Raw genomic sequence first — 20,444 nt, forward strand, 5'->3', positions numbered from 1 at the left:
GTAACAAATGTTTCTCAAAAATGTTTGTCTTAGCGGTAGGTAATATTAATATACACAAAAGGTGCCTGTTTGTAAAAACCATCATTCAATTAGCTAAGTGGTAGCGGAAGGCTGTTTTGAGTCTATGAATCATTGTGTTTGAATTTCACTTTGTATTAGGAACATTGCAAGCTATTCATCTTAACATGCACTCCTGACCTTGCTCCCTTTTTCATCGTCCATCTTCTTTGTTTTTTATTTATGTCTCAAATGTTTCTAATAAGATAAACAAATTACTTTTATTTGTTTTCTGTCTGGCAGACATCTTCCTCAGCACTTTTATTATTCTGAAGGTTAGTGTCAAGATTCCTCACACAGAAAAGTTTGGCTTGTATTGTTATATTTTGCCATGTTTGTTTAGAAAAATTAATTGGAGCAAATTGAAAGCATTTACATTTCATAAAATAATGACTAATGGCTTATGCATGTTTCCGGTTTTGTTAATTAGTTTAAAAAAATAAAAGGAAAGAAATGTATTTTGTTTTCACAGTAGGCCTACAGTAAAACATGTCTAATCCAGACCCTTTACTGTACGTACTGGCATTCTGTATAATTCTGTACCGTTTTGGGTCCCAACCAAATCCCTATAGAAATGAATGGTGTGATATCCTCTACAATCCTGTCTGCCTAAAATCAGATATGATTTTAATGAAGTTTGTTGGCGAAATACACCATTAAAGGATTGCATTCAAATGAATTCAAGCCTTGAATTACAGTGTATACCTGGAAAGTACTTGCATTGTATGTACTGTAATATATATATATATATATATATATATATATATATATATATTACAGTACATACAATGCAAGTACTTTTTTAAGTGCTCAAATATGCCTCTTTTCAGGTACAGTATTAGATGTTACAGTACCTCTGTAAACCAGCGCTGCACATTTTCCCTGTCCCAATTAATGCTGGATTAGCCAAGTTTTAGTGTACATTTTCATCATGTTTGTGATGTCTTAAGTGTACTTGATTCCTTATTTCATTCCATACATCATTTTTCATCTTTAAGAGTGTCTGCAAGTTGATGGCTGTGTTAAAAAAATGGGAATGGTAAAATTACTATTTTACCATATTGAGTTCATTATTTATCAAGGCTGCATTGAATGACCTGTGTATTAATAACTGCGTATCTGAGTGCTGCACATGGAGTTTTCAATAATATACTGTCTCAGCCAATCCAGTAAATACATATAGCTTTATTTAAGGTTGCATTAATTAAAATATAAGTAGAGTACATAGTAAATAATGGTTATGCATCTGTTTGTTTTGAGATACTTCTAGAAGGAGTAGATTGATGGATTAATGCTTAAAGGAAAAACTTAAAATTGAATTCATATGGCGTAAACAATAATGACAAATGAATTCCTATTTCTCACAAATTTATAGACAATCATATGACCACAAATCATCAATGCTATTCAAAAGTATGTAGAATAATTTATGAATCCAATATTAATTTACTATTTAGTTAGTGTTAAATACCATATCAACCTCTAAGCAGTATGTATGGGACAATCTGACACGCTGCAGTTTCACTAAAGGGGAATCCCCTCTAGCAGGATCTTTATTATTTATTTCTTAGCCTGTCGGTCTGTCTTTTGTGCACACATACAATGTGCCTATTCGGCCAGTAGGGGTCAGTCATTACACCTGTTTAAAAAATAGTTTCACTTATTAAGTACCAGTACTTGCACTGGTGGCTATAGGGGTTACCAGAGAGGTTAAACGGACGCCCCTGACCAAAGACAAAGCCTGGCAGAAGGAGTAGAGGAGACTGCCTCTATCATAGCGCTGCCCGCTAACCTTACAAGGATCTGGAGGGGAAAAACCGGACATGAGGGGAGAGGGGCTGTGTTATAAGGGAGGAGGTGGCTGATTGCGGCTATGAGTTGCATTGCGCCCTGCGTACTTTTTGGGGACAAAAAGAGACTAAGTTGGGGGCAGTGTAACAATCTGTGCATTGTGTTGTACTGTATTTGTGTATATGCGTATTTATGTGCTGTGTGTGTCTTATGTTGTTCCCGTTGTTTGTCATTGTGTTTCCTTCCCCCTCTGTATTTCCCGCCATTGTTTAACTCTGTCTCTGTTGCTGTGTGACCCTAGCCTGCGTGCGGGGGCATGTTCTTTGTCTCCCCTGTGATTGGCCCTTCTCACTGTATCAGTCGTGTAGTCTGTGGTTTGTGTCTCCCCTGTGATTGGTCCCGCATGTAAGTCACTGTGTGTTCCCATTGACCCAAAGTGTGCGGCTGAGGACCAATGGGATGTGTAAGGTTTGAATAGAGTAGCGGGGGGCTGGGGTTATAAAAGGCGCTGCAACGTTGTGTCTTGGTTGCCATGGTTCCGAAGCAGCTGACAGGGAGCTGTGTGTGTGTGTGACTGAGTGCTGAATAAAGCTTTTGGAACAAGAAACCAACATGTCTGTCTCTCCTGTTTTCTGGCTTTCTGTGAAACGCTACAATATGAACACATTGCACAAAAAAAAGCTTTCTCGACTGGTGTATTGAAATGTCACTGCTACACGCAGCTGACTGACATACACACACAGCCCGCCTCTCTGAAAGGGGAATGCACCAAAAGACTGATTGCTATAACGCTTTCTTTCTGTTTCCATCGCAGAAGCTGCATTTGCTGCCAATGCCATTACTCTCGTAGCCTACTTTTAATATTTATTTATTTATTTAGCGAGGCGGTTAATTGAACAGGGCGGTTATGTGACGGTCGGATATGCGAGGTGTACAGAAGATGCCATATAATTCCAACACAACTTACTGTATGTTGTGGTGGAAAGGCTACTGCTTTAATCAACCTCCGAATGAAGGAGGCTGATATTGAAAAACACAAATGCATTTCTCCTGGCACAGTCTAAAGCTTGTGGGTTATTCATCCAATTCTAAGAATTCATCTAATATGTGGTTCTCTAAGGGAATTTCTTCATGAAGTTATTAAGGTGGTAAAATATTCGGGCACTCGCAACTATTTATTTTCTCCAAAGATATAATTTGGGGCTGTAAATTGCTTTTTGATGAATTTATATAATAACAAGACCTTTGGTTATTTTATAATGGCATTTTTATGTTAGCATCCTCAAACAGTCCAGTATGCAGGAAAGTCCAGATAGAGTTGGTTTCTGAGGACAAGTTTTAATGGAATCTGAGGAAGGGGTTGGTGGGAGCTTACTGTAGAAGTAGCGCATATGGTCAGCATGTTAATGGTTCAGGGTTCATTCACAAAAGCTGGTATCACTTCCACATCTATTGGCTGCTGAGAAATAGGCACCCATTTGAGCCTAAATGTTATCACTTAAGATTAACTTACAGGCTTCCTGATAATCATTCCTACCTTCATAGACCCAGGCTTTGAACTTTTGGTCAGACAATGTCCTTTAACTCCCATGAGAAAAAACAGCATTGCTAGCGGGAAGGCTCTAAAAAAAAACATGTCAGATTACAGCAACAGCAAGGTCAGCCTAGTTGACCAACTGATAACAGTTTAAGTGTCAGTTTTTTTTGTGCTCCACTGCATATGCACACCCTTACCTCTGTGATGTTCCATGGAGAAATATCGTAATGCTAGGGCAAGGGCTTTCAGGTTTTCAAGAAGACATACCGCCACTTTATCTTTAAAAGACACAGCATGATCACATTACCTAAGCTCCACAAAAAAAAAAAAATAGAGGCATCTGTTTTAAAGTAAATGTTACATATCTGGTTGCATATTGTAAAGCAGACCATCATTCCGGCCTTCACAGACAATTGGTTTTCAACTGGCGTTCAAACTGTGGACCGATTAGTTTTCACTGTTACCATTTAAGAAACAGTTGGAGTTTCCTCCAATATTTAATTAATTCCTAAAAAGCCTTGAGAGAGAGAGAGAGAGCTTAATAGATCTTGAAATACATTGCTTAGTTGCTTGGTTCTGGTTTTGTAAAATAAACAGGCATTTTACTGCTTTCAAAAAATAGGGGTTAAATAAAGAGGAGAGTAAACACTTTGAAAATATGGCCCCTTCTGTTTCAAAAAGTTTGATTCCAAAGTGCTGTTTTTCGAAGACATCTACTGTAGGATAATGACTGCTCTTGGCAATTGATAGACCCAGTTCAATAATCTTCGTAAACAGACATAACGCAAACGGCAGAGCAAAACAAGGCAGAAGAAAAGCAGCTACTTACAGCTGTGTGGTCCAGTGGTTAAAGAAACAGGCTTGTAACCAGGAGGTCCCCAGTACAAATCCCACCTCAGCCACTGACTCATTGTGTGACCCTGAGCAAGTCACTTAACATCCTTGTGCTCCGTCTTTCGGGTGAGATGTAATTGTAAGTGACTCTGCAGCTGATGCATAGTTCACACACCCTAGTCTCTGTAAGTCGCAATATCACTGAACTGATATGTTTATTGTTGAAAGATACTGTGTCTGAACTCCAGTCGAGCTGAGAGCCTGTGATTGGCTGGCTCGGCAGTTGCAGGTACAGGATTGGTTGTTTTCGATGATGCAAAGTATTGATTGCATGGTTTTGGGGGATAATAAAATTAAAAGTTTGGACCAATTGTGTCTTTAATTAGTATTTACTGTCTAATAGATGTGAACTATGCTTAAAAATGCAGCGTCAAAGTGAAAAAAACTGTACTTGCGCGGATTGATTTTAAATTTGATTCACAGGTGATGTGGTGACGTTCCAGCGGGCATCTGGAAGCTGATAGACTGATGATACTGAATTGTTTAAATGGAGGCTTGGGATTTTGAGTTGTACCAGGAAAAGTTATGTTGAACCCAGTCAGAGACAATATGAAAAATAAATTCACAGTGGTAAGGGACACATTAACTATTATAGATAATGAGATACATGAAAATGAATAAATGAAAACTGCTAGTCTGTATTTAAAAGAAAACGAATGTCTTTTAAACACTGTAGAGACTAAAAACCCATTTTAAGAAGCGTTCAGGAAGCAGGAGAGTACATTGAGTAAGTAATTTAGTAAAGCAACAAAATGCATCTTATTCTCAATCGGACAGATGATATTAAATGAAAGTGACAATTATCATCATTCTTAATATCGCAGCCTGTGATAGACTAACCTTTTTGACCTTGTATAATATTGCCGAACAAATAACTTCAAGGTCCATGATTCACACAAAACAACATTGTGTTATCTCAATTACTAAATGACAGATCTTGTGAAGTTACATTTAACATTAAGGGCTTGTGGCACCTATGAGAATTGGATAAACACAACAAGGATTACATGATTTTTAATATCATCACACTTTTTACACATCATGGTTGCTGCAATATATTATTTTTTTCAGAAAGCTGATACTGTTTTTAGACATACTTCTGTTGCAGTGGGGACTTCTTAGAGGAGACAAGGGAGGCTGTGCCTCGTCAAAATTTAAAAGTGAAGAAAATAATTAGACAAGGGAGGCAGTGCCTTGTCAAAATTTAAAAGTGAAGAAAATAATTAGACAAGGGAGGCAGTGCATCGTCAAAATTTAAAAGTGAAGAAAATAATTAAAATTATATCTGCTTTTAACCACAGTACTAGCAGTAGCAGTAGCAGAGGGGTCCAGAGCATTTTTTTTTCATCAGAGACAAGTCCTATCTGCCATAACCACACACAGCACTGTACTAGCAATGGCAAATGATGTAGTCTGATCCCTGGTTTTAATTGGAGGAGCTACTGTGTTCTTTTCTCTGTTGGCTAGTGGAGAAAGAAGTTTAACAGAATTGGAGTAAAACCTGTTTAGACTGCACTTGTAGATCTCTTGATCTACCTGTATGCACTGGACTTGCCTGACCTCAGCACCATGCTACTGGATCCTCAGCTGATGCACTATCCTTGCACTATTGCACTACTAATATGTCATTGTAGATATAACTTGTTGTAATCCTAACTTGTTGCATCCTAGTGCATATTGTATTTTAGTAGTATTATTACTGTAAACTATACTGTATTGTAACAGGGCGAGGTGCCCTGTACATTGTTTTGTTTATTTATTTTTAGAACGGGGTTTTCCCCCTCCGCCCCCATGTTATTTTGTATTTGATTATTATTATTATTATTAGTAGTAGTATTATGGTTTATTTATTATACTTATGACGGCGAGGCACCGCAGGTTTTGTTATTGTTTTGTTTATGTATTTAGGATGGCGTAGCCGATTTGTTTTATTTAGTAGCGTGGATGGGTAGCCCCATCCACAGTAAATTAATAAACTCGTGCAGAAGGTGGCCATCTCCCGAATTTAATTAAGTGATTAATTTTGTTGCTAATCGGGAGATGGTTACCTGAATATAAAAGCCTGCAGCTCTCCAGCTCGCGGGGTGGGTGTTAGAGAGGAGAGAGCGAGCAGCGAGACAGAAAAACGGAACTACAATTAAACATAGGAACAGTGAAGGCAATCTGCCCAGCCTGACCTGTGTTTTATATATTTTGTGTTCGAGACTTGTTTTGTTTAAATATTTATTTTCGCTCTGTGAGCACTGTGTGTTTTTGTTTGAACCTTTTATTTTTGTTATTTGAAAATAAAACGGCGGCCAGCCGCGTTTTTCTTACTTTAACTGCAGTCCCTGGTGTCAGTATTTTTCTCTTCCTGACGTCAGACGACTCAGCCAACCTGTCACATGTATTTAAATATTAATCTTGCATTGTAACCCTGTACAGCACTGCCCTGTAACACCTGTAAGTCACCTTGGATAAAGGCATCTGCCAAATAGAAGTCACTGGCTCACAGTGACACAGCCTTTGTTACATACCCTTACAAATGATTACCACAGTATTGTTGCAGAGTTACCATGCTGGTATTTAATTTACCATGCTGGCATTTAGTTATTAAACATTCTGAAATTCTGCTGGAAAAGATGATTTTTTTTTTCTTCATACATTAGATTTTTCAAGTACTTCATCTATGATATTGTTAGCCTGTTTTCTATTCTGTAGACTTTTCCCCCCACTTTATTAGAAACATTGAATACCAGCCTCTATAGCCTGTGCACATAATTGAACTACAGTAACAATAGGTATGTTTTTCTCTTGACAGTGACAGGATGCAGGGTACAGTACATACCCATTAGGGATTCCATAATTTAAAAAAAATCTTTAAACTACTACTTTCTATACAACATTTTGAAATTACCTATGTTACATTTTAATGAGGAACAAGTACTTGAGTCCCACATTACTTTGGATGAAGTTATAAAAGCAATTAAGACTTTTATAGAAGTAATGAATTCAAAATCCCAGGCTTTAAAGTGGATACATTGGGAGCAATCAATATTCGCCTGTAATGTATTACAAGTATTACTAACTTTGTTTTTCTCAAGAAAATGGTCTGTAAATAGCTGTCAAATGCATTGGCTTCCATTTCTGTGGGTAATGTGCTTAATGTGATTTTTTTTTTTTTTTTTATAGAAGAAATTTAACAGTCCAACATCTAGAAGAACAATGTACCCACTAATGGTGACCTTTTTGTTGTTTATTTATTTCAATATGCTTTTTACAGTATACTGATAGCCACCCATTCCTTTTCATTGATGTTAAATTCCTCCATCACCTGTCTTTTGAGTTTCCAGCCTCTTTCCTCTGCTACCAGAGCCAGTTGGTACTCCTCTGCCTCCTCGGACTAGACAATGGAACTCCACTGAATCCAGTATCTCTGAGAAGCCGGGTCAGGGAGTGTGTGACGAATCCCAGACAACCCACCTCTAGTGGATAAACCTGGACTGTCCACCCCCGCTGTTCCCCCTCAGCGGCTAACGCAGCATATCAGAGTTTCTTCCTCTTGTATGCCTCATCCACGGAATCCTCCCATGGCACTGTTAGCTCCACCAGGAGAACAAGGCATGGTGAGACTGACCATGGACAATGTCAGGTCAAAGGGTAGGTGTTGCAGTTGTATTCCAGGTGCAGAGTGAAAGAGAGGCTGGTTTTGAAAAGAAGCTATGTAGATGTGTTTCAGTAAAAATACAAAATAAAAATTCCACAATCAACATTTAACTGTGACCAGAGTGTAATGTACCTCCTCAAAAAATTAGTCACTACATGAATAAAAATTTAAAACTGTCAACTTTTATGTAACCATGACAGCATCGTCTATAGAGCTGCATGCACTGTCTTTATCTTCAGGCATTTGTTATTCATTAAATCAACCCCACATCAGATGTCAGAATGTATTGCTACCAGAGTTGTTTTAAAAAGTATTAATGTAACCTCAACGGTCAGCTGTGTAGAATAGTGCCATCTTACAGGCTTTCAGAAATCTGTTGTATGAAGACTTGTCTTGTTTGACAAGTTTAAGTAGTTTATTTTTAACATGAATGTTTTATAAAAAAAATAAATTAAAAAAAATGACAATCCATTAACAAGTATGTGGGTTTACAATGCTACAGTACTATACAGTGCTATTCACACCTGCTTAAATAAGATCAGGTAGACATGGGGAAGAGATGGTTCAAAAGATGTATTAAGCAAATCCATTCCTTCGTTAACTACAACACATTTACTGTAGCAGGGTTGTCTTACAAATACCCAACTTGGCAGACCCAACCGGAAATGAAAATGTCAATGGAATTTGAACCCAGTGCTTAACTATTTATCTCTGAATTATTTCCAGTCCTTGATGTATTTTAGCCATTTACTTGCCTGTTAATAGCTTAAAGCACCTTAACCCTTGTTAGAGGACAGACATAATTACATTTATAGATACTTTTCCTCTGATATTTGTCCTGATTAAATCAAGAACTATTAACATTGAATCCAACTAAAAGATAAATGCATTTTGTGGTATGAACTCAATTGGGATTACACTACATCAAAAAAACAAACAAAAAAAACACAGTTGAGAGCAGTTTGTCCTGGGAACCTTTGGAAACAGACTCAAAAGGATTATAATGTGTAGCTGCATCTACTGAAATGTGCCCTCACCTCCCAAATGGGCCATATTTTCATCCCAGTGCAAAAAAACAAAACTCTAATAAAATGCTGTGTTTCAATTTGCATTTGCGAAATTACATACTTACTGTGGATATGAGACTCTGCACCATTGTCAATCTTCTCAGAAAATAAATTTGGCTGATTTCCAGAGGTACTTCTTTTGTTTTATAAAGAGGTACAATGTGATAGTTCAGGTATCCATGCAAGGGGTGGAAAACAAAAGAAAAATTACATTTTTTATAATGAAAAAAAAAAGTACAACATCAGAAATGTTAAATTATGATACTAGTTCTTTTATAATGGCAACATTAACCCAGGGCATTTCTAGGGGAATATATACTTGTGTATTTGTTCAATACGTTAAGAGGCAAAACAATACAAATAATATATATATATTCTTCTTTGTACAGAAGTTAATAGAAACAAGTGTGCTTTTCTGTTTTGAGATACATAAATAAAATGGGAGATTACGTTTTCTTTCTAAAGTGCATTTCAAACTTTTCAATTAATGCATTTAATTAGTTTAATTAGGGACCCTTTCAGACAACATTTCAAGTCCCTCAGAAATTAAATACTTATTTTTCAATTGCCTTTTTTATTATTCAAAATGTTAATTAATTAAATTCACTCAGTTGCCCATATTGACAAAGACATTTTTTCCAAATGTCTTATTTTGTATTCACATAAGAAATTTATTTTTTTTACAGTTATTGTCTGAAAGCTTTTATGTGAACGTCAGTTTAATTTGAGTAAACCCGATTTAATATAGTATTCATTAAGTCAGGATAAATGTGAATTTGTGAACATTTCAGATGAGGACAAAGATGGAAATGAATATGGAAAGAGATGGGTCATGACTGCAAAGGTAATGGTTGTTTCCAGTTGAATATATAAATAAAATTAAATTTGAACTTTTACACAGTTGGGAATCTGAGCTGATACCATTATCTTGTATGCTCCAGTATGATGTTTGACCATTTTACAGAGATTCTACTTTAATCTCTATAACACCAGAGCAAGCCTGTCATACCAAATGACAGGCTTATCTGCCCCCTATTTTACTGTATTTAATCCTGTACTTCAGAATACTGTAATCTGCCAAGTGTTTAACCTGTAGTATTTTGTATTTAATCATATCCTGATGTAACTATCACTATTATCTGCTGTAATATTGAATTGTGGTTTGTCACACTTGTACTTTGCTTGAACAAAAGCTATTGTAGTTCTTGCTCTTATTGTATTACTTGTATTGTAACACTTGAAATGTATTTGTTTACGATTGTAAGTCGCCCTGGATAAGGGCGTCTGCTAAGAAATAAATAATAATAATAATAATAATAATAAATGGGTGTTTATGGAAATATGGGTCAACATAATTGATTATTTCCTGACTAGTGAGTATTTTTTTTTCAAAAGAACTTAATTATTCCCATAGTTTCCAAAAAATTACCAAAACAGGCACATTACCCACTGCAGTGAAAATGGGTTCAATCCAGTAAGGCACAGACACAGAATTATTTGAACAAAGACGAGGGAAATAAATGTATTTATTACAAATAATAGGTAAGCTGTAGCATAGTAATAGTGATAATGTTGCTTTGTTCATTTGCAATAACTCCTTCCTTCAAATAATAATGGAGCTGTCAGGAGTTTCTTGTTAAAGACCACAAGAATACTATTAGCTGTTCATTCTTAACACTTTTTTTTTTTTTTTCTTTTTTTTTACATTTAATCTCTAGCTGGCACATTTTACATACAAATGTGTGGTTCAAAAGGATTGTACAGTAAGTGCAAGATGGATAATACCATAGGCACAAATCAGTTTGATTTCAAGATTCAGAAATTGGCTGCACTTTTTATCTTAACCATTAATGTGCATTTTTAATCTGCCCTTGTCACCCTGTATTTTTTTCTGACTAAATGGAAGTCACATTTGGTCATTGTTATGATAATTAGTTTGATACCACCAACAATTATAGGCCTTTAACTCTTGCTGCCAATATATAATTGTCTCGAGATTTCAGCTGTAATGATACATTTTATAAATAATTATTTTAAGGTGCTGTCAACAAAACAGCTAATCTTTTAGTGTGCTTCTCTAGTAAGTATATCATGTATTAACTTTTTGTACACTATAATATCTTTATAATCCTGGTGGAAATAAGGTTTACAAATGGTAAAGCAGAGTCATTTTATGTACATGGGAAGAGAATGTTACTGTAACTGCAAAATAGCATTTTATTGTGGTAAACGCTTTAATAGATTATACAAATGGTAAGTGCATTTGAGTCTCACACTGTATAGTGAAAAACAGTTTCGCAATATTGTTTACTGGAGGTCACTTTTCAGCTCAAGGGTAAATGTTTTTGAACTGTACAGTGAAAACTGCAATCAATATCTGTTTTATTAAACTCTTATTTTTTAATCTATTATTAAAAAAACCTTTAAACAGAGGAATCAGTGATGCTGTGGCTAGTCTGCCATTTTGTTTATTGTGGAGTCAGAGTGCACTGCTGCTTGCTCGACTGTTTTTTTTTTTTTTTTTTTTTTAAACAGCATAAACTATTAGTAATTAGCCAATTGGGATGCATATTTCAGTCTAAGGTTTTAATTAAGAGATAATGCCATTGCTGTACAGCATGTTTCAAGGTAATAATGTTACTCCCAAGTCAATAAATCACAAGACCAGTGATCGAGGGCATTATTTGAACGAAGGAGTTTAGAGGAACATGTCACAGCAATGCCATTGTCACTGTTATATTACACATTTTTAAATATATATTTTTTCCTCTGTTTGTAGTCCACTGAAAGAGTTTTTGAGAGCTGGACTCGAGCAGAGGGTTATGCGCTTCGCAAATGGCCGTTATGCATGAATGTGCAAAATGTACCATATTGCGTGCCACAATCCGTTTTGCGCTCTGCACAAATATAATGTATGCATAGCGCAATTTGGCGGGAGTGGCCGACAAGCACAAAACCAGTTTTGCGAGGCACAAAATAACGCTTTTAAAAAGCAAGCACTCACCCAATCACTGAAGTGAAATGCTGACACTTTCCGAGGTACTACAACAATAGATAACACCCAGAGATCATACAAGGCTCCATCCACATCTATCTAATGATTATATTCAAAAGAACGATTGTTATAGCAGCATCACTGGTGTTAATACATGTTTAAAAAATAAACAGGGAAGCTGCAATCATGATCGTTCTTTAGGACCAAAAGAAAACTAATCACTTTCCCAAACATGCTTTCTTGGTGCTGAAAGAATAACTCCCAAAACAGAATCAAGAGTACAGCACGGTAGCATTGTACATACTGTCGGTGTGTAACATAGACCCAGCCAGCAGATACTAAACAACTACCTGTATAAAGCAGGAAAGCTTTACTTTAATAATAGACACATAGAGCAGTATATCAACCCTAGATCGATCAAGCAACAGTTTGCACCTCCTTACCTTGCATTCATATAGATTTCAATATCAAAGACACTGCCATGCTAATGCCTGTGATATTGATAAACATTAGACTAAAATGTGTGCATGTGCGCAGATTTCATATGCTTAAGTGCAAAAATATTTGAATTGCTCCAAAGGCAAAATTTGAATGAAAATGGCTAAGTTTTGCGATAAGCGTGACAGGCTTGCAATGCGCAGAATGTTTCCATTATGTTACATTGTTGGGTAGTATTCCAATTCTACGCATTCACGCGTAGCTCTTGTGCATTTCTGCTATATTGGTATTGAACTTGCAGGTGGTTTGCCAGGCACAAACACATTTGCGAATTGAGCAAAAAACTGCTATTTTCCAACTTCGCGCAACTGTTTTGTACCGTGTTGGAAAATATTGTAGCGTGCAGGGGGGAAGGCAGCAGCAGGACTGGTTGGTGACGTAATCACACACAAAGACATAAGCCCGATATACACTCCTTGCAAAGGAGCCGGCTCTTTTGTACATCGGCGCTATACTTTAGAGCGAGAAGTCCCGGGTTCGCGCCCACCAGCTGCCTGTGTGTGGATTGCCTCGCCCTGTGTGATGCGCCTGCCTGCGTTAACCGAGGTTGCTACATTGGCGTCAGAAGTGGACGCAGGCACCCCGGCACTCACTTGTTGGACTGAAAGAAGAACAGAATGAATAAAAGGAGCTAAAGAGAAAGAGCTAGAGAGAAAAAGAGCTAAAGAGAAGAAAGAGCGGACTAGTAGAAGCGTGAGCTGTGGCTGACAGCAGCTTTGTTAAGCAATAATTGAAGCTAAAACAAAGTAAAAGTTTAGCCTTGAAACCTTGCCTTGCATCCTTTTTGAGATCGCTACAATATAAATTTTTGTGCAAAAGCACTAATTGTTGCGAGGCAGAAATTTTGCGAGGTGCATCTCTTCGAATATCTGGGCCCTGGTCCTTAACCAAACCATCTATCTTGTCTCCACCCAGACAGACCAATTTCACCTGCTGGATGCTTAATATCAGCACATTCGTACATGATTTATACAACATATTCCTTTTGTAAATATCGCAAATAGTTTAGTTAATAAAGTATTCCATGGACTGAACAGTTTATATCACAAATGTGCAAATTATACAATGCCTCTCCTTACCTTCCTCCTCTCCTTACAATTCCAGATAGTTGGCCAGCCAGAAATCAATATCAATCAAGTACCTCCAGTGCGGTTCTGGAATTTGGATTCTGTTTAAACTACTTGAATTCAGCCCTCGACTGACATGCAGAAACCATACTATGTTATTACATCAAACATATCTTAGGGGCATCTATTAGAGAGCAGGCTCTAATTGGCCACTGGGAAATTGATGCAGCATCACTTGGATTATATATATTGGATCCCACAGCAGCCTACACGACTGGTATACAGTATTTAATTCAGTCAAATATTTTACAGTGGTTGAATCCTGGTCTCCACATTGTATTAATTCCTAAAGTTAAGCGCTTTGTCCAACGGCTCAGACAAGTCTCACACACAGGTTTCCCATTTGATCTCAAAACCATCAAATGCTGTGAATGTTTAATTTTAAACAGGCTATAAGTATAGATATATAATAGATATTTACAGTACGGTAACAGACTTATCAGAACAGGGGTGCACTGACAGAATGAGCTTAGGGAGTCGCCTGTCTGCTGTGCAGTCTATTTTATTATTATTATTATTATTATTATTATTATTATTATTATTATTATTATTATTATTATTAATTTGGCAAACGCCTTTATCCAAGGCAACTTACAGGTGTTACAGGGCAGTACAGGGTTACAATGCAAAATTAATATTAAATACAGTATAGTGTACAGTAAGGGCAAATAAAACTAAAATACAATATGAACATATAAGAAGTAACAGTTTAGAATTATGACAGTTTGTATCTACAATGACATAATAGTAGTGCAATAGTGCAAGGACAGTATCCAGTAACATGGTGCTTAGGTTAGGCAAGTCCGGTACATAGTAGGAGGGGTAGATCAATACTATGGCCCAGATATTCGAAGCGATGTGCAATCCCCTCACAAAATTTGTGCCTCACAAAAATTAGTGCTTTTGCACAAAAAATTCATATTTTCCAACACGGCACAAAACAGTTGCGCAAAGTTAGAAAATAGCATTTTTTTGCCAATTCGCAGATGTGTTTGTGCCTTGCAAAACCACCTGGAATACTCTATGACAATGGACTGTTAACAATACCCTGCCAAGCAGCTATCATAGGTGTACAGTACATACCAATATTCCTCAGACGAGTCTACACTCAAATGTAACCTGCACATGGAATGCAGAATCAAAGCTCAACACACATTGGTAGCACTAACACCCCCACAAATATATAAATAAGCTGCTAAATGGAGAAATGAAACAATGGACCACATGATAGTGTAGGCTATTCACCATATAACTTAAATACAAATATATTGTAGTGACTTGTTAACTGGATAAGTGTTAACATGAAGGAGAAGGACAAAAATATATCTGTAGCATCAAACTCCACTCTTTATTTTACAGAAACTCGCCTGTCAGCCGGTGTTCTGAGTAGCTCTGATCCGTGCTCCTTACACTATACATATACATATTTATAGAAATGTGGACTGTAAAATCTAGGGTTGATATACTACTGTATGTGTCTATTAAAGTAAAGCTTTCCTGCATTATACAGGTAGTTGTTTAGTATCTGTCGCTCGGTCTATGTTACATTCCAACTATGATACCGCGATGTACTCTTGATTCTGTTTTGGGAGTTATTCTTTCAGCACCAAGAAAGTGTGCTTGGGAAAGTGATTAGTTTTCTTTCGGTCCAAAAGAACGATCATGATTGCAGCTTCCCTGTTTATTTTTTAAACATGTATTAAAACTAGTGATGCTGCTATCACAATCGTTCTTTTGAATATAATCATTATATACAGTGCCGTGAAAAAGTATTTGCCCCCTGTCTGATTTTCTGCATTTTTGCACATTTTTCACATTGTATTTGGTCAGATTTTTTTGTGGGTTGTAGTAGTATATAGAGGGAGTCTGAGAGGAAAAATGACACCAAAGTTTGGTGCTTCTTTCATTTGTTTGGTGTGCAAGGTAATCAAACATGCAATCTTCAAGTGTGAAAAAGTTATTGCCTCCCTAGTTAACTCAACCCAATTAAATGGATAATTAGGGTCAGCTGATTTGGGCCAGCCCTGCCCAATATAAATCTGACTAACTTTGGCCCTTACCATCAGAGTGAAGTTGTCAGCACACAGGTTCTAGAGCAGGGGTGGGCAATCCTGGTCCTGGAGGGCCGGTGTCCCTCCTGGCTTTTGTTCCAACTGTGCCTTAAATGACTTAATTAGACCAATAATCGGCAATAATTGGTTCAATTAAGTAATTTAGGGCACAGTAGTAACAAAAGCCAGGAGGGACACCGGCCCTCCAGGACCAGGATTGCCCACCCCTGTTCTAGAGGCATATCATGCCACGAACAAAAGAAATTCCTGAAGACCTCCGGAAAAAAGTTGTTGATGCCTATCAGTCTGGAAAGGGTTACAAACCCATTTCTAAGGCTCTGGGGCTCAACCGAACCACAGTCAGAGCCATATTGTCCAAATGGAGAAAGTTTGGGACAGTAGTGAATCTTCCCAGGAGTGGCCGTCCTGCCAAAATCTCTCCAAGAGCAAGGCATAAAATCGTCCAGGAAGTCACAAAGAACCCTAGAACAACAATGACTCCACCATCAGAAAGACACTGGGCAAAAATGGGATTCATGGCAGAGTAGCAAGGCGGAAACCATTGCTCACTAAGAAGAACATGAATGCTCGTCTCAAGTTTGCCAAAAAGCACCTGGATGATCCTCAAGAGTTCTGGAACAATGTTCTATGGACAGATGAGTTAAAAGTGGAACTTTTTGGCCGACATGGGCCCCGTTATGTCTGGCGAAAACCAAACACAGTAAGAACCTCATACCAATGGTCAAGCATGGTGGTGGTAGTGTCATGGTTTGAGGATGCTTTGCTGCATCAGGACCTGGATGCCTTGCCATCACTGAAGCAACCATGAATTCTGCTCTGTATCAGAGAATTCTACAGGAGAATGTCAGGCCATCCGTCCGTGAACTGAAGCTGAAGCGCAGCTGGGTCATGCAGCAAGACAATGATCAGAAACACACAAGCAAGTCTACATCAGAATGGTTGAAGAACAAGAAATTTAAAGTTTTGGAATGGCCTAGTCAAAGTCCAAACCTAAACCCCATTGAGATGTTGTGGCAGGACCTGAAATGAGCAGTTCATGCTCGAAAACCCACAAATGTCACTGAGTTGAAGCAGTTCTGCATGGAGGAGTGGGCCAAAATCCCTCCACGGCGCTGTGAGAGACTAATCAATAACTACAGGAAGCGTTTGGTTGCAGTTATTGCTGCTAAAGGTGGCGTAACCAGTTATTGAGTCTGAGGGGGCGATTACTTTTTCACACGGGGGCATTGGGTGTTGCATAACTTTCTTTAATAAATAAATGAAATGTATAAAACTTTTGTGTTATTTGTTCACTCAGGGTCCCTTTTATCTAATATTAGGTTTTGGTTGAAGATCTGATAACATTCAGTGTCAAAAATATGCAAAAATGCAGAAAATCGGACAGGGGGCAAATACTTTTTCATGGCACTGTAGATGTGGACGGAACCTTGTACGATCGCTGGGTGTTTTGCATTGCTGTAGTACCTCGGAAAGCACCTACATTTCACTTCAGTGATTGGGTGAGTGCTGGAGTGATGTGCGCGGAGTTAAGGCTTGCTTTTTAAAAGCATTATTTTGTGCCTCGCAAAACTGGTTTTGTGCTTGGCGCATAGTTTCAAACATGGCAGGATCTCGCAAATTTGTCATCCACTCCTGCCAAATTGTGCTATGCATACATTATATTTGTGTACAGCGCAAAACGGATTGCGGCATGCAAAAAAAAAGTTTTGAATATGGTACATTTTGCACATTCACACATAACCCTCTGCGTGGTGTGCAAACCTTATGAATATCTGGGCCTACACATGCAGTTTAAACAGGTGGGTCATGAGGAGGTGGTGGAAGGCAGTGAGATACGGAGCAGTCCTGAAGTTCTCTGGTAGCTGGTTCCACCACAGAGGGGCCAGGGAACATAAAAAGCAAGTCGATCGATTCAGTTTTTGCCCAGGGTTCTTTCACTGTATGTAATTTAAAAAAAAGGAAAGTTGTTATACAATAGAAGTTTGAGAACATACAAATTATATAATAAAACAAACCCTTTAAGAAGTGTCCTTATCTTCAGAATTCATTCATTTAAAACTTAATGACTAAAGGATTTTTGTTTTACCGTATCACTGAACGCCGTGCCATTGAAAGGAAGCCAACATCTTTCATAAATAGGCAGCATGGATTAATTCTATGTGCATAATTTGAGTTATTTTCCAGAGAAATCTAAAAACCGGTACCTCGTTCTTTGTCTTAATTGTGTTACTGTGGCTGTTGATAAGGGGTGCAGACCATATTGTTTGTTTAGACAATGTACTGAACTTGACTGATCATACAGCCTGAGGTAAGGCTGCTTCCAGTTTACACAATGTGGTAAATTACTTGCTGTCATCTGTAATTTATGTGAATTTGTTTCTGTACTGCTCAGTCCAAATGGGACCAACAATAAAGTAAGAGCTCCTATGTTGTGTCGGTTAACTCTTTCCTTTTTGTTGTTACCATTTCACATGTTTTCGGAAACAATTCTATGTTATTGCAGTGCCTGGCTTCTATTTAGATGTGCAGTGGGGTTCGAAAAGTACCCTATAAGCTAATTATAATAATAGAAATTCAGCTCTATATATGTTACTTGTAAAATGTTATCAGTGAACAAACAGTGTTAGGAAACTGGGAACAGTGACGAGATCATTTCAGAGAAAGGGAAACTTGATTCTGAATGTATTTCCAAAAGTCGTCTCACCCTGAGGGGCACTTTTATTGCAGGACACAGCAAAACAACTAAAGAAAAGTCCTAGATCACCACTCTTTCCGAGCAGGCTGCATGGTGAGGGCTCAGTACTGTTTAGTGCCACACTTAGATCATATAATAAAGTGATGTTGTTATTCACAATCAAACAAATGTGTCATTACAATAAACATTGAACAACATCTATATGCATATAAATCATTCATTTTCCTTATCATTCCTTGATACCTTTTGTCTTACTACCTTGTATTTGTGTTTTATTTTTAATCAACCTTGTTTGATGTTTTATTATTATTATTATTATTATTATTATTATTATTATTATTATTATTATTATTATTCTATCACAAGAAACCTTTCACCCTGTTGTTTATTGTGCCAAGACTCCATTAAAGAGACAAACGAACAGCCAAACAAGGCTGGACGTGAATACAAGCTTTAATATAGAGTAGACCATCATAGGACGCATGGCTTGACAACTCCATTTTTTTAATAATTAATAATGTAGTTGGGATGTTTATGATCGATGATATCTTGCATTGAAAGTGAGAGTATGAGGGCATTCCACTTGAATCAAGGTTTATAATTTTAAAATGTTCTTAGTCAGCTACATTTTGGGCCTGGAGCAGGAAACATCCAAACCCTAACTGAATCACAGGAAAATGTATAAGCAGTCCTAGCCTGCAGTAATTTCAGTGATGCTGTAATTTGTGGCTTCAGTTAAGTGTTCTGTAAGTGTTCCAGATTCTACTGAAAAGAAGAGATGTCATAAAACTGCAGCTGCAACTGGTAACGGATTCAGTCGTTGCAGACCAGAGAGGCTATAAGGTCAAGTAGTGTGGAAAATCTATTTCAGTTCAGAGGCGCAGGGGTTGAGTGAAGAGCAGTGCTGCATTGTAACGTTCTCTGCAGCTCCTGACCTTCACAGCAATTCTACAGCAGGAGTGTCATACTGTTCATCTTAACAAGTGCAACAAAAAATAAAAGGAAAAAGTGCATTTCTAAAAGTAGTACATATCAGAAGTAATTATTTGCTAAGATTTTTCAGGGTTTTTACAAGGCATCAGTGATGCATACAATGTAAGGTTTACTAAATGTATTATCTTTTTGTCGTTTAAATGAATGCTAACAGTGACTATGTTTAAAACAACTTTTGGCAACTAGAGTGGAATGTTCTTTTTCTAGAATTGTGATGTCATACCATCATCATATTCTACTTTTCTAGATTTTGGAAATTGTGAAAGGCCTGAAGGGAGTAGGCCAGTGTCAGTCTGGCTCGATTTAACGTGGGTCAAAATGTGTCAAATTCCAGTGAAAAAAAACTGAAGAATCCACATCTTGCTGAGACAGAAATAAACTTCCTGATCTTCTGGTTTAGTGGACAGCGTGTTGCCTCTATTTTTATTGTAAACATAGCCTTTGGAGTTGTTTGTTGAAGGAATAGATATTTATGTATAATGAAAACAAGCAACGTCTATAAAAACAGCAACCATTTTGATACACTGTTCATTGTAGGTCTATATTTGACTTGAAATGTGTTTCAGCTCAGATTCTGTGAACTACTTACAGTTGTGTTTTTCATGTTTGTAGACATCATCTTTCAACATCTACCAGCTGAATAAAGTCTGATTTTATTGTACAAATATACAATAATCTTATCCTAGCACTGTTGAATAGGCATACCAGACTCAAAAGTAATGGGAAAATACAGAATAATGTTAGGTTTAAAGGTTATAATCTGGAGACATTGGTGGTATTTAAATAAATAAATGTAGTAATGTGTGATTGTGTGATATGCTTTGCATTTATTTATGTATATTCTTCCTTCAATTCAAAGTAAAAAAAACTGTTAAAGCAGCATTTTGCTCCCTAAATCTCTGCTTCCAGAATACAAGATAACCAAATGAAATCTCTCGGTTCTGTAAATTATACTGTTGTAAATATTGGCCAGCTCTTCAGCTTCAACTGGAGTTAACCACATGTGCAACTGCTGCAGCAATAAGTTCAAATTGGTCTCAGCCATTTTGTTTGTATATAATTTATGTTCACC

At 37.3% G+C, this 20,444-nt stretch overlaps 1 long non-coding RNA gene across 1 annotated transcript; it reads left to right on the forward strand.

Moving 5' to 3' along the window:
• The first annotated feature begins 7,806 nt into the window (after positions 1-7,806).
• LOC131737872 (uncharacterized) lies at positions 7,807-19,847 on the forward strand. The gene is made up of 3 exons (XR_009329450.1): positions 7,807-7,918; positions 9,784-9,836; positions 19,620-19,847. It is a non-coding gene; the product is annotated as an uncharacterized LOC131737872 (long non-coding RNA).
• The last annotated feature ends 597 nt before the right edge of the window (positions 19,848-20,444 follow it).

This window comes from Acipenser ruthenus, chromosome 8 (assembly GCF_902713425.1).
Source record: "Acipenser ruthenus chromosome 8, fAciRut3.2 maternal haplotype, whole genome shotgun sequence".
NCBI lineage: Eukaryota > Metazoa > Chordata > Actinopteri > Acipenseriformes > Acipenseridae > Acipenser > Acipenser ruthenus.